The sequence below is a fragment of the Gossypium raimondii genome, chromosome 8 (assembly GCF_025698545.1).
Source record: "Gossypium raimondii isolate GPD5lz chromosome 8, ASM2569854v1, whole genome shotgun sequence".
NCBI lineage: Eukaryota > Viridiplantae > Streptophyta > Magnoliopsida > Malvales > Malvaceae > Gossypium > Gossypium raimondii.
In genome coordinates, this window is record NC_068572.1 from 25,096,237 (window position 1) to 25,110,177 (window position 13,941).

General features: G+C 30.2%; 1 long non-coding RNA gene across 3 annotated transcripts; it reads right to left on the reverse strand.

Moving 5' to 3' along the window:
* Window positions 1-607: 607 nt before the first annotated feature.
* On the reverse strand, window positions 608-3,958 carry LOC105791082 (uncharacterized). Of its 3 annotated transcripts, none has more exons than XR_008198482.1 (6): window positions 3,516-3,958; window positions 3,264-3,325; window positions 2,606-2,909; window positions 1,594-1,743; window positions 993-1,077; window positions 608-896 (listed from the first exon to the last, which is right to left on the reverse strand). It is a non-coding gene; the product is annotated as an uncharacterized LOC105791082 (long non-coding RNA). The 3 variants fall into 3 exon arrangements; XR_001132757.2 differs by having other exon boundaries at window positions 993-1,061; window positions 2,850-2,909; window positions 3,516-3,952; XR_001132754.2 differs by having other exon boundaries at window positions 2,850-2,909; window positions 3,516-3,950.
* Between the last annotated feature and the right edge of the window lie 9,983 nt (window positions 3,959-13,941).

Here is a 13,941-nt window from a genome sequence, read left to right on the forward strand (position 1 = left end):
GTTAAGGTTATTTACACAACTTTCAAATATAGTTATTCTACTAAAAAATAGAGACTTCTATTCTCTAAGAATTACAGACGTTTTCTAGAATAACAATTTTTACTACACCAAAACAGGTTTTTAGCGGCGCTTTTCCCACAAACGCTGCTATAGACCATGACCTTTCGCGGCACTTTTCCCACAAACGCCACTATAGACCATGACCTTTCACGGCGCTTTTTCCACAAACGCTGCTATAGACCATGACCTTTCGTGGCGCTTTTACAACAAACGCCGCTATAGACCATGACCTTTAGCGGCGCTTTTACCACAAACGCCGCTGAAGAACATGACCTTTAGCTGCACTTTACCCACAAACTCCGCTAAAGAACATGACCTTTAGCGGCGCTTTACCCACAAATGCCGCTAAAGAACATGATCTTTAGCGGCGCTTTTATCACAGACGCCGCTAAAAGTACATTCTTTAGTGGCGTTTATGGAAAAACGCCACTAATTTTGGCAAATTTGTAACATCCGATTTTCATCCATATACAGATCCTTCTTGTAACATAAAATCCAACCAAAAACGACAAATTTAAATGATACTTCAAATTCAATGAAAGATATATGATATAAATTGATAACTGAATTCTAATTCACAATAATATTAAAATTAACAATGTTAAAAATATTCTTACAATAACTAAAGCACACTAAAATGTTTACACAATCACCTCCCAGAAACAGGTGCAGCAAAACCACAAGAAAAAAAGAAGGAAAATACACAAATCCAGAAACAACAGTTTTTGGCAATCATATTTTCAGGAGTAATACCGAAAAAATAACCCCCTGGTTTCAACAAAAATGACACATTACTTAAGAAGTCTCCTTGCTTTGTCTTTAGTTTCAAATCTTAACTGCAAATAGAAGAATAGAAATGCATTTCAGATTCATCATATTTGTCACATGACAAATCAAAACCCAATGTTCACAACTTAAACTACACAAAATACCTGCAAATGCTGCAAGCAACATACTAGATCAGCCTGAATGTCCTCTTGCAACAAGGTTTCCAAATTATCCTGTCAAATGAATGTGCTGTCAATCAAAATCTTGTTAGATGAAACATATTTCAGTAGGTCTTTATGGGAGAAATGAATGTAGTTTGTAACTCATCATTTTTCAGCAAGCCAGGCAGTTTGACTTCAATAATGAATTTTTTTATGTAAAGTCTAATTGAAGGTTGTGCAGTGAACACCTAGCTAATTTCTATTTATGCAGCAAATTATAGTAGACTAATGCATGCTTCAACCCTAACAAACTTTTAAGAAGACATTTATATAATGTATTAAACAGGTTTTTAAAAAGGCATAACCTTTATTTTCAGATAAGGTATATATCCCACATAGGTATGCTCAACTTTTTAAGGATTTTCATATATTTAGAGGATCGTGTTCATGTATCCATGTCCAAATATGCATCAAACACAAGTGTCAAACATTAGCACTTCAGAAAAAATGATGAGTTAGAGTAACATATATATAGTAGCATAGATCCCCCATGTCAACACTCAATAATGATTAATGGCTAAGAAGGAAAAAAAGAATTAGGTACCTTAATTTCAGATATTGTGCCTTTTGTCAGATTCAACTATTCTAGAATGAATTCTTCAAAAACCTCCATTGAGACCTTATTAGTCACAACTGAGTATCTGACCATAGATGAAAAGCTAGAAGCAGAGAAGCTCAAAAAATCCAGTAGCAGCTGCAAAATTAAGTTTACCAAGATAAACAGAACTTTTAAGATAATAAGAGATATTAAAGTAATTTCAGAATTGAAGAAATATCTTTACAAAATTAATGTTACTATAGGTGAATATATATATATATATATATATATATATGAAACAATCATGACCAAAATCATCAAAACTCCTAGTTGACAGCAAGCACTCTTCATTTTATTTAAAGCACCCGTGTCCAGTACATATGCAAACAAAGGTACTGGGATATGATCCTCCAAGGACATATCCAAGTCTGAATAACATAGCATATTATAAAAAATATATTGATTTTAAACAACTGAACTGGGAACCCAATATAAAGTCCTCAGTTAATCATGGATTTCTAAAGCTTAATCCTACCATATTTATTAAATCATCCAAAAAAAGCATTTTAGGAAGGAAAAACAAAAATAACCTTAAAAAATCCAAATCAACAGGAAAAATATTTTCTGAAAACTTAAGATGATCAATGTAAAAAACCCCACTATTTTAACTTGAAGCAGAACCACTTTGAAGTTTAACTATAAATCTAAAATGGAAAAATGAAAAGAAAAGACAACATAGACTCCATATCCAATGAGGTTAAAGAGACAAATAAAGAGGATTGAGGCAACAAAAACAATATAATTTTTTTCTTTTTAAGAAAATGAAATTTGTCCCACATTAGAAAGAAATATGAAAATGCTCAAAAACTCAATGTGAAAGTGAAAACTGAGAGCTAAAGCTAATATTATAAAACATATATATAATATAAAAAGTTAAGAAAGAGAGTAATTTTGTGATATATGTGTCTTTTGCATAATGTGATATATGTGTGTGTACAAGTCCAAGTAAAAAAGAAACCTGAGTCAAGAGCTGAAAAATTTTATTTGGTGTCATTGAAAAATCTTAGGAGGATGGTGATATATGAAGCAATATTTCTCCCTCCAACTCACAAAAATTTCAGAAGCATAAGAGCAAATAGAAAAGCCAAGAATACATGCCTGCATTTTAGTGTGAGGAGAGGAATGGCAACTTCAAATGAGTTAAAAGTGAACAAATATCAATTGGATGCAGAAACTAGTAGTTAATGGAATATGCAGATTACCATGTCAACATTGAATCGTTCAATCCCAGCTAGAATCTGTGGTGCTAGAAACAGATCTGCCTGCAAACAAAGTCAACAGGCCATATTTATGTATTATTCAGAACATTTTAAAATAAATAGTTTCAGATATTTCTTATTCTACAGTACATTAGGAGTGAACTTCTAAAAGGTTTTCATAACAAGCAACAGATGATGATATTAGCTAAGTCAAACAGAACTTAGAACTATGGCTAACTCATTTCATCTGAAATCCAAAGGCATATATAGTTCAGGGGCAGAATGGCATCTAGATGATGCCTGATTTACATTTTCTTAATCACATATTGCTGCAGGAAGCACCCCCCTCAAAAATAAAAATAAAATTAAACCACATTAATTCAAAGGCATGTATAAATAGGAGAGAATGAAACTAACCATGGAAACTTCATCTCCAGTCGCATATTTTCCAGCATGATATTTTAACAGCTTCTCAAGCACTGAAACAAAGAAGCATTAATCAAATCGATAAGCTAGATCTATTAGAGGAAATAATAATCCTGATGGCATTTAATCTTAGTAAAAGAGTAAAAGTAGAAAACTATGAGACCCAAGAATAACTTGAAAATTGTAGAACAAAACAAAAAGAAAACAAAAAGAAAAATGAGGAAAATAACATTCTATCTTTACCCTTTGTTTGGTCAGTAGGAAAATGGAAACAAAAAGAAAATCAACGAAGCAAAACCCAAAACTTTCAGCTACTTTTTTCCTACACTTCCCACTTGATTTCACCACACCAGATGAAGGTAAAATTACACCTGAAGTAAATGAAAGCATAGCTTCTTCGTTGCTCCCTCTTGAATTAGGCGACCTCTTCTTGTTCTCCACGAAGAATAGAGAGTTTCCTGTGAACAAATTCCCATTCCCACTTCTCTTACTCTTACCAAAATTCAATATCTCTCTGGGTTCAGGTTTCAACAAATGAGAAGATGAATTCCCATTCCTCACACTGCTACTCTCATCAAAGAAGATGAATCGTCTTTGGTGCCTCCATTTTAGGGGGAAATTTTATGATTTTTTCGTTTTTGGGTTTTAGGGGGGAAATTTGGGGAAAAATCAGCGCAAATTTTTTTAAGTAAAATTATTTCATTTGGAATAAAACGATACTATTTTGCTATATAAAATGACGTTATTTTTTTAAAGTAAAATTAAACGCCGCAAAAAATTATTTCATTTGGAATAAAATTTTTATTATTTTTTTATAAATTGAATTTTATAAAAAAAATCAAGTACTCTCAAAATAAATATCGATCTTTTAATAAGAAAAAATGATTAAATGGTCAGTAATTAATTATTAAGTTAGAATTATCCAATGTAAGCAATTAATCTCGACATATCGATTTCTATTAAAGATTGAGACGTTAATCATGATTTTATATTATTCATTTCGATCTAATCTCCATTTTATTAGAGATATTTCTTCCTAACTAAAATATAATTGTTTTGCTAGATGTTCGATGTGGAATGATTTTAGTTTTGTATTTTATTTTTATTTCTTATAATTCGGTCCTATATATCCAAAATAGATAGTTACCTATCCGTATCAATTTGTTACATTATTTATTTATTAATTTTTTAAATCTAATATTTAAATATATCAAATGGTTTAGATTAAATATTTTTAGTCATAAACACCGCTAATGTTACATTTTCCAAATACATGTAAGAAACGCCACTAATAAATTAAATTCTTGTAATGAAACGACACCGTTTTGGAAAATTCTAATACATATTAGCGGCGTTTTTGCTATATTTTACAATTTTTTATATTAAATTATTGTATATTGCATATCAATTTTAAATTAATAAACGCCAAAGCTCGCGTATTTTACAATTTTTTATATTCAATTATTGTATATTGCATATCAATTTTGAATTAATAATCTTTACAATTTATTATTATCTCTTTTACAATTATATAAGAACTTATTTAATATATAAATTAAAAAATACTAATTAATCTAAACCTTAAACCCTAACCCGACCCCGAATCTTTAAACCCTAAATCACTAACTCTTAATCCCAAACCCCAAACCCCAAACCCCTAACCCCTAAACCTTATTTAATATATAAATTAAAAACACTAATTAATCTAAACCCTAAACGCTAAGCCAACCCTAAATCCCTAACCCCTAACCCCTAAACATTATTCAATATGTAAATTAAAACACACTAATTAATCTAAACCCTAAATCCTAACTTAACACTGAATTCATAAACCTTAAATCTCTAACTTTAACCTCTAACCCCTAACCCATAAACCTTAAATCATAACCCTTAAATCGAAATCCCTAATCCATAATCCCTAATTCCATAATCTATAAACCTTAAAATTGTAACTCTTAAACCGACCCTAAATCCTAAATCAACCATATATATACCCTAAACCATATATATTAAACCCTAAACTATAATGATAATTAAATTAAATATTTTAAAATTAATACTATCGTATCTTCTACAATTATATTTGAAATTATTTAATATATAAATTTAAAATCAATCAATCATGTACCCACAAATCTTAAAATTATTTTAAATAATAGTATTTTAATTTTTCCATTTTTAACAAATATTTTTCTATGTTTTTTATTTCAAATTATTTCTACGTGTCATTATTCAAATTTATCCATTTTTAACAAATATTCACTTAAAAATAAATTGAATTTTAATTAATATAAATAAACAAACTAAATAGTAAATAGACAGATAAAATGTTTTTGTGGTGCTTTTTCAAAAACGCCGCTAAAGCCCTGAGCATTAGTGGCGCTTTTTCAAAAATGCCGCTAAAGATCTGAGCATTAGCGGCGCTTTTTTTTAAAACACCACTAAAGCCCCGAAAGGTACAAAACAATGTTGTTGGGCTTAGGTTTTTCGCGGCGTGCTAATGCTCATTTTTTAAACGCTGCTAAAAATGCCGCTAAAAGCCTGTTTTGCTGTAGTGTTTATCTGTTTCTATTTGAAAAGAGAATTTTCACTTTCACTCTAAAAATAAAGAAAACTAGTTCTAGTTCTTTGTTTTTATTTGAATCATTCGAGCCCACACTCGTAGCAGTGTGTGGTACAAGAATAGTGGAGAAGACCCTTTGGTTGAAAGCCGAGAATGAAAAGTATCTGTCTATCCAAAAACACGTGTGCAAATTAAGTCTAGGGTTTATTGTTATAAATGTCACAGACCGAGTTGATTTTCAAAATTTTTATTTTCTGCTGTGCAAGAAAACTATTTTTGAACTGAATTTTTTTGAACAAATTTTCATTTAATTCTCCAATACAATGAGTCATTTTATAACCATGTCAGCCCTTAAGGCTCATAATAAGTAGGTCATATGATCTTTCACACACCAACTTTTACTCACTTAACATTAGTATGCATGATACACATTTCATGAATACATTCCATGTCAAATGTGAATAAACAAGGTACATGTTTTTTAATACCTATTAACAGGACACAGGCTCAAGATGGATACACAAATCATCTGACCATCACACTAATATATTTGGCACTCAGTGCCTCATCGGTACATCCAAAGTATAATATGTGATCTACACCTCACAGGTATTAACTGAAGTATATAAATGTGCTTAGCACCTCATCAAAAAGTCAGAAGTATAATATGCACTCCGCGCCCCATTGGTATAAACCAAAGTAAAATCATGTACACTAATCATATGGCATGTCAACTATACCTGACTCTGCCCGAGACCGTTAATAGGATATTCAATTATTCAAACATATATACATGGTCACATATCATAGTCTAACACATTAGCAATTCACATATACTCAAATCAATTTCATACCATTACATACCACCATATGCATACTATCTTGTTTTTCATAATTTACTAACAATTTCATACTTACCTATTCATGAGACAAGTGAGATCATTACCTTAAACAAGCTAGTTTTAACAACCAAGTACATATGAATGACACTCAATCATGAAAGCACAAACCGAGATAGCTACTCATCTACGACCTTTGCCTTTCCTTTATCACGAGATGGCCCAACATCATCTTTACCTACGTACAATAATTTAGTTATAAAAATAATATCAGTTTCACAAAAATACATGAAAACACAACAATTTAACAAAATTTGCATTTCTTTCATTTCAGTCATATATTTGAAATGACCATATTTTCCAATATTTAGTATCTAATCAAAATTAAAATTCATATTATTTCATTAGGGACCTTGTATTTCTAATCAGTAGCACAATTTCTTATCAACTTTCAATTTATTCATTTATCCCATAATGTCATAAAATTAACTATAAAGCTTAGTTAAATTTCTAATCAAATCTATCACTTTTCACTACCTTCTAACTTAGTCCTAACATAATGTTAAACTAAGCTTTATTTGATAAATGTTTTGATATAGCAAAGATAATGTTTTGAATAAAACATGATGAATTTCAAGTGGCAATTTATTTCAAAATATTTCTATGAGATAAAATTTTAAATCTAATCTTCAAATACTTAGAAAATATTTTAAATAAGTTCAATTGAATATCAAAATTTTCAAACATGTTTTTAACAAGTAAAAATTTCTCCCTAACCTGAAGTATCAATACTTCTACCAAGTATTGATACCAATTTGAGCTTCAAAGTTCAGAAAAAGAGAGCAAAAATCAAAAGTATCGATACCCATGATCTGGTATTAATACCAATTTGAGCATTGATGTTTTCGAAAATTGAACAAAAATCAAAAGTATCGATACCCTTAACAAAGTATTGATACATTTAAAACATTATTGGTACCCCTGCCTAATACCGATACCATTTTAAAGTTCGATGATTTGAAAACTCAAAGAAAAATTACCCGAGTATCGATACCCTCCCAAAGGTATTGATACCTCATAGAAAGTATCAATACAGTCCTTATTGTATCGATATTATATGCTTTAATAGTCACTAAATTGAGACAACTTACTCAATTATGAATTTTTAGAAATAATGTACATTTAAGTGAACTTTTTTAAAATTTTTATTTTATATAATTATAACTTTAAAATTATTGTTTATAATTCGATAAAATAAATTATGAATTCTTAGATTTTTATAATTTATTGATATATTTAAATTTGTTTAGAATTATTGTTAAACAAAAGTTGTAAAATAATTGAATATTTTAGCTATAATTCAGCGGTCAAATTAGATATTAACCCTTGAGTTAATGTGTCGTGTCATCATTCGTTTAAGGAGGATAATGATAGTTAATAGATGAGTGATTGAAACAACTTAATAACGTGGATGAACATATTGTAATATTTGATAGTTGGGTGGCAAAAATAAAAACTTAGCCTTTGTTTAGTGATTAATTTTCGTAGTTTACCTTTTTTTAATGTGAGTAGGTGATGACATGGCAAGATGCTCAATTATGAGTTTTAAGATTAATCTCATTTTCTGCAAACTTAGGCCTCGAAGGGATTTTCTAATATTTGTCAAGTATTAGTATCTGGCTTATGTGTTGGTGCTTTCAGTTTGTCGAAAAGTTTATAGATATTGATGTTTTGTGATGTTAAGGAGTGTGCTTGATTTTTTTTGGTGTTATTTTAATTTTGCGTCTGTTGTTATGTAATTGAACTTTGGGCACTTTTATAGAGTATTTTTACTCCAATGTTTTGTTGCTTTCCAGAGTTTTCAAGTTGTTTATATTAAGCAACGGCTTGCTTTTTTTTTTTTTTCATATTTAGCATAACGTCTTCAATACGTTTTAGCATTTGTCAAGTGTGATTATTACAATATTTCTACTAACCATTTGGTTAGTTATAACTTTTTATTTTAATAAAATATTTAACATTTTTGTTACAATAACCATTTGATTATTACAATAACTTTTTATTTTAGTTAATTAAAATAACGAACTTCAAACTCGAGTAACGATATTGCTTTAAGGAAATAAAAGCCTAAGCACACGTTTGTTAGATTCTGTTTTTGAGGGTATATGCTTACATTTTCTATGTTCATGTCATGGGGCAACAATTTACATCCAATAAAACGTCTGAAAATGGTGCAATCACTACACCAAAACAGGCTTTTAGCGGCACATTTTGCGGCGTTTAGATAGAAAACGCCGCTAAAAAATGAGAAATAACGGCGCTTCATATAAAACGCCACAAAAATATAATTAGTGGCGTTTTTTTAAAAAACGCCGCAAAAATCGAAACCCAACGACGCCGTTTTCTGACTTTTCGGGGGCTTTAGCGGCATTTTTATGTAAGCGCCGCTAATGTTCTGGGCTTTAGCGGCGTTTTTATGTAAGCGCCGCTAATGTTCTGGGATTTAGCGGTGTTTTTATTTAAGCGCCGCTAATGTTCTGGGATTTAGTGACGTTTTTAGTTAAGCGTCGCTAATGTTCTGGGCTTTAGCGGCGTTTTTATTGATGCGCCGCTAATTCGCAGGCCTTTAGCGGCGCTTTTTTAAAAAACGCCGCTAATGCTCTTCATTTAGTGGCATTTTTGGAAAGCGCCGCAAAAAAAATTATTTACCTATTTATTATTTAATTGATTTATTTATATTAATTAAAATTAGATGTTTTCATTTAAGTTACCATTAAGCTGTTAAAATCGACGCCGGCCATATGGCTGTCTCAAAACCCTTTAACCCTAAATTCATAATTCTTAAAACCCTAAACCCCTAAAAATTTCAAAAAAATATATTAATGTAAAAGCTTATATATGTTTATAAACATGATGTACATGTATATTCATAGATATATATATTAATGTAGAAGCTTGTATATGTTTATAAAAAATTGTGGAAGCAATACTTAATATTGATTATAAATTTTGGGGTTTAGGGTTTAATTGATGGTTTAAGGGCTATAGTATGTAGTTTAAGGGTTTTATAGTTTAAGGTTTAATGTTTACTATAGTATGTAGTTTAAGGGTTTTATAGTTTATGGTTTAGGGTTTGTTATATTGAGTTTGTGATTTAGTGTTTTAAAGTTTGGAGTTTAGTTTTTATAGTCAGAGTCTTAGTGTTTAATTATGGTTTTAAGGGCCGGTTAGGGTATTAGGGTTTAAGGGTTAGGGATTTTGGTAAAAAATATAAAGTTATTTTAGGGTTCAAACAAGCAATAAGATTCTTTTTAATTACTTTTAATTGTAACTTATAATATATATTTATGGTTTAAAGTTTATGGTGTTAGGGTACATTTTGTGTTTAGTATTTTAGGTTCAGTGGTTAATGTTGTTATTTGGATTTAGGGTTTACGATTTAGGGTATGGTTTATGGTATAGTTTTTAATTGTTAGTGTCTTATTGTTTATGGCTGTAATGGTTTAAGGTTTATAAAAAATGACAAAAATTAATTTAATATTAGTGTTTATGCATTAGTGGCGTTTTAGTAAAAAATGCCACAAATATGTCACAGTATGCAAAACGATGACGTATTATTTTGTGTTTCTAGTGGCGTTTATAGAAAACGCCGCAAATTTGTTTCAGAAATGGCAAAACGTTGCGTTTTGATATGTGTTCTTAGTGGCGTTTTCTACAAAACGCCGCAAAAGGATAGAAATTAGTGGCGTTTTTTTAAGCTGAGCCACAAAATTTGTGCCTGATACTGCAAAACGGTACGTTTTGATGCAAAATTTTAGTGGCGTTTTTTCGTAAAACGCCGTTAAAGGACTATGCTTTAGTGGCGCTTTAGCAGAAAACGCCACAAAATAGGTTTTAATAGTTTCTCAAACGGTGCCATTTGTTCCTATGATTTTAGTGGCGCTTATTAAGAAACGCCACAAAATTCAATTAAAACTAACATAAACGGCATCGTTTTATTAACCCTGAATTTCCTTTAATTTCCCCCATGTCAGATTTCCCCGATTTTGAATGTTCACTGCTTGTTTGAATATATGGAGAGTAATTTTAAAAGTTGTTTTGTATTTATATATATATGTATACTTTTATAATATAAAAATGAAATGAATAATAATAATTTAATAGGGATGAATCTAGTTTAAGTTTAAAATGGCATTAATAAGGTAAATTATACAATCGGTAATCCAATTTTTATAAGTTTTCATTTTAATATCTTATTTTATCTTTTTTCAATTTTAGTTTTTATGTTTTGGCTTTAATTTCAATTTTATTTTTTTATGATTCAGAATCAAAAATAAAATCGTTCAGGATCGAATTCGAGTCCTCATGTCTAAAAATGAACCAAAGTCAAGGGAAACCTTGGATTTTATAGGTACAAACTTGGATTTTACAAGGAATTATTTGAATTTCTACAGAAAAACCAATTTATATACGTATTTTTATAATTTCCCTTTTTTTAGAAATAATTTTATTTTAGTGTTTATTAAAAAAGACATGTGGAATTGATTTTATTTTAGTGTTGATGCATTAGTGGCGTTTTAGTAAAAAACGCCACAAATATGTCATAGTATGCAAAACGATGACGTTTTAAATTTTGTTACTAGTGGCGTTTATAGAAAACGCCGCAACTTTGTTTCAGAAATGGCTAAACAGTGCGTTTTGATCTGTGTTCTTAGTGGCGTTTTTACCAAACGCCGCAAGAGGATAGAAATTACTGGCGTTTTTTTAAATTGCGCCGCAAATTTAGGCCTTGATACTGCAGAACGGTACGTTTTAATGCAAAATTTTAGTGGCGTTTTTTGTAAAACGCCGTAAAAGGACTATGCTTTAGTGGCGCTTTAGCAGAAAACGCCACAAATAGGTTTTAATAGTTTCCCAAAGCGGTGCTAGTTTTCTTATGCTTTAGTGGCGCTTTTAAGAAACATACAAAATTTAATTATACTAACCTAAACGTCGTCGTTTTATTAACCCCAATTCCTTTACTTTGTCCCCAATTCAGATTTACCGATCGACAAAATTTCCCCATTTCCTTTCATTGTTTCCCTAAATTTCCCTAGGTTATTCTTCCCAAATTTTTTCCCCAATCCCAAACTTGCAATCCCATTGTGATCCAAACCTCAATTCCCCAAATCCCATTATTTCTCATCCGGTTCGTCCATGCTACTTCCATTTTCTCCCAAACCAAATCTGTTTCCTTTCAAAATTTAAATCTTCCAATACGCCAGTAAAGCTCGAATCTTTAACCCGAAGGTGTTGGGCTGCGTCGCATACAAGACAGAACAACGCCACATTTCTATCTCGTTCTGCATTTGACCCTTGCTTATTCTCGATTTTGGGGTGTAAGTGTTCTTCCTTCTTTTTCCTTAGTATAGAATTTTAATTTAATTTTGTTGAATTAGTATTATCATTATAATAATCCCTTCTCTGTTATAAATATTGGTTGCAGTTAATTAGTTAAATGTTGTACTTAATTAAATTATTATCTACAACAATCCGTTTGTGTAAAAGTTTATTTTTATTGCAATGAAAATATAGTTCATCTAATATTATAAGTTTAGAGCGAGTTAAGCGCATATCAATTTTGAGTAAATTTTATCAAAAACCTAATACTTTTACGATTTAAAAATTGAATTGTAATTTGATTTTTTAAATTTTAAAAACACCTTAGAAACACTTCTAAGCATCTGTGGACAAAAGTCAAACCTCTTATATTTCATTTTCGGTAAAATGACAAGTAAGAAAGGTTCAAGTAAGTTGTAGCATGGTGCCTTGCTTTCTGCTTTAATGTAATTATTTTGCTGATGTTTAAGGAAATTGTTGGTTCTATTTATAAAACTGTATTTTGCTGATGTTTAAGGAAATTGCTGATGCTTTAATTGTATTTTGTATTTTGGAAATCGTAAAACTGTTTATTTGTTATTGGCTATTGTTATTTACCATGTGTAGGTCTAAGTATATCATAAAACTAGAGGCATTCAGATGTCTATTTTATATGTTAATAGGAATTATTATTGAAGTTGCGATTGTTTATGCATCGAACTACCGAAAACAAATACTATTTTCGTTTGACTAAGTTTTATCTTAGTAGTTTTCTACCCTTAGATTTGACTAATTTTTATCCTCTATAATATTTTTCTATTCTTGTATATATTCGACTTGTTAATACTTGCTCTGACCTCTCTCCGCATTTAATCGATTCTCGCTTCTGCTCCTCCTGCAACTATATTGGTTCAACTGAAGCTGGCATTTAATCTTCGAATTGTGGAATGGTAGTGATATTAATAAAGTTTTTATATTTGGTTCAACTGACTTACATAATATTTTCATGTGCTAATCGTATAATCTTACATCTGTTCTAGGTACTATCGAGCACCTGAATTAATATTTGGTGCAACCGAATACACCTGAATTAATATTGCTTGGGCAGGTACACGATTCGTTGCAAAATTTATTTGCTTATTTATATGCATTTTCCCTTTAAATTACTCAACAAATACCATTTTTCTGACTGCAGCCTCTGTTTGCCAGTGAGAGTGGAGTAGTCCAGGGTGTTGAAATTATTAAGGTACCTTTTAGTTCAAAATTCTAATCAATAATAGTTTTATCATGATGATTTCTAAAAATTTAATCTTTTGGGGCTCCGATTATGTATAGATTTAATTGTTGGATTTCCTTTCAATTATTTGGACTAATTGATATGGTGGTATTATGGTGGTGCATGCTGCTGCTGCCGCTTCTTTTTTAATATATAATCATTCATCTATTACAAGTCTCTATTTAATTTATTTAAGGAAAGAATGCACATTTATTTAATTCACCCAAATACTATAAATATTTTGGGAAAAAATGTCTCAGATAATGGAGCAAATTTAGACAATAGTATAATGTGGAATATTTGATTTGATTTTGTATAGATTTTGTATATTAATGTATAGGGACTAATTGATGATACTTTTACTAAAGGAATCTAAATATAATGTTTTCATGTGCCCTGCCATCAGCATTGCCGTTAATTACGACTTGATTCTTCGTGCATAGGATTCAGATGACCCAAATTAAATAAATAATTAAATTACATAATTGTATAAAATTGGGAGTATCCTTTTCTAATCTAATTTCTTTTCACATTTAACTTTCATTCATATCGATTATGATACCCTGTTTAAATCTTCTTCCATTTGTCAACTATTTCATTTCCAAAATCCATTTGTCAACTATTTCATTTCCA